We start from the raw sequence: 1,991 nt of genomic DNA, 5'->3' as shown, positions 1-1,991 counted from the left end.
TTCTACAAAGTAAATTTTGACTTCTTTGATAAAAAGAAGTATTTATGAAATATTACATTGAAAACCAACAGTACATGTAACTTATTGAATCTGTCTGCTAATAGAACCTAGCAATGGGCATTTTAGAATAGTATGGGTCCTTTTGTCATGACCACTACATTAGTATTACATGTTAGAATGGCATTGGATCGAGGAACAGCAGCTCGTCCCTTTCATCAAAATTCCTGTCATTACGTCATTCATACTATATACAGTATATAGACATATTTGATAATGTAGATTGGTGAATTATAAAGCATTATTTTGGTAAAATATACGTTTATACAGAAACCCTGAGAAAATTAAATATGTCTTTTCAACATACATCTATAAATAGCATATTTAAGGATTGAAGATCATGACGTTTCTTGTGTCTTTGACATGCTGTGACAAAAAATGAAGAAAGCATTTTGTCTTAACCTGTGATAACTTATATTAATTATCAACCGCACTAGATCACTCGTTTGTTTATTGCCATTAACTGTGGCTGATTTACTCATGATTTGAAGTTGATACCACACATGTGTATGATTACGGGGAAAACAGACTGGATGGGTTGTCTATAGGTACGCTTGTTACCTTGACGACCTGTACCCCCGGGCTGACGGGGGTGTAACTGACGCCATGAAACGCATCGTTTCGTTCTAATTGCATATCACAAATGATATTGAAATACGTGCATCCAGCAGTATTGTCTGAATACGTTTTGTGCATTTATTTCATTAATGTCTCTAAAAGGTCAACGTTATGTCCATCCTACACTGTGTAGCTTGGCGAACCGACCGTTGTATGATATCTTGAAACCTTACTATCAAGCCTTTCTAATCTCTCGTATTGTGGAACTGTACTAAATGAGACGATTGACTCTGTCCAATATCTAACCTTTGTAATATAAATGTTCGACAAAATCTCACTGTTTTTTCTGTATTATTCAGACATTTGCCAATGTCCGTTTTGGGACTTTGTCTAAACACATTACTTAAGACGAAAAAATACAATTAATGCCCTCGTATCGATGAGACGTGGGGATTTGTATCCCCGAGTAAGGCTAGATCCTTCGATGATTGCCTGCATTTTTTGCTTTAAATCTGTATTAACATTGAGTTTATTGACGGGTTTGTTATCGACGAACCGTTCCCAGCTAGCGTAAAATCCCCCAACCGCAGCTTGTCTTAAGAATGTACTCTTCTGAGGTTTGAATCACGTCCAAGACTCGTTTTGATCTGGTGTAACGGGGTTTTGTAATATTCAACAAATTATGCATTTACGCATCGGAAAAATATGTCAAAAAACTAGATGCCTGTTGTTTGTGGAACTGTTACAAGAGTTAAAAAAAAATACCAATATGGCAGCCATTTTGAAGATGTGTATTTATGTGTATGCCTTGCGTTTCAAAACAGTCCAAAATTTCACCGTTTTTGACACTAGGTTGATTACTTAAATTGTCATTGTGTCGCATTTTTAATTGTAGCAGGTTCAATTTCGCTGTACAACTTTATAATGTTCCATATGATAAAAAGAATATACAACAAAGTGGAAAATTATGCATTATTGGTATTATTTTACATATTTAGTGTAACTAAAGGGGTAACTTAAATCACCTTCCTGAGTTAAAAAATTAAGATTAAGAAAGTTTACTTTAATAATTTTATTAATTCCACAAGCATTCATACATATCTGATAACACACTTGGAAGAAAGTGTATGATTTTGATCTGCAAATGGTCAAAACCAAACAAATCACCTAAAATCACATATTGTGTTAAATTGGTATCTTTGACCGATCATAGCACAAAAACGAACACACGGACATACATTTTTTTTTCTTTTCTACGATGTCATTAACTCCTTTTTCCAAAAATCCATATAAGAAAAAAAGTTTGATGAAGGATGTTTTTGACTTCTCATAGGTGTAAATCCTTAAGTTGCCTTCTCGAAAGATTTAAGATTTTT

Source organism: Mizuhopecten yessoensis, unplaced genomic scaffold (assembly GCF_002113885.1).
Source record: "Mizuhopecten yessoensis strain PY_sf001 unplaced genomic scaffold, ASM211388v2 scaffold10247, whole genome shotgun sequence".
Taxonomy (NCBI): Eukaryota; Metazoa; Mollusca; class Bivalvia; order Pectinida; family Pectinidae; genus Mizuhopecten; species Mizuhopecten yessoensis.
This window is presented reverse-complemented; position numbering follows the sequence as displayed.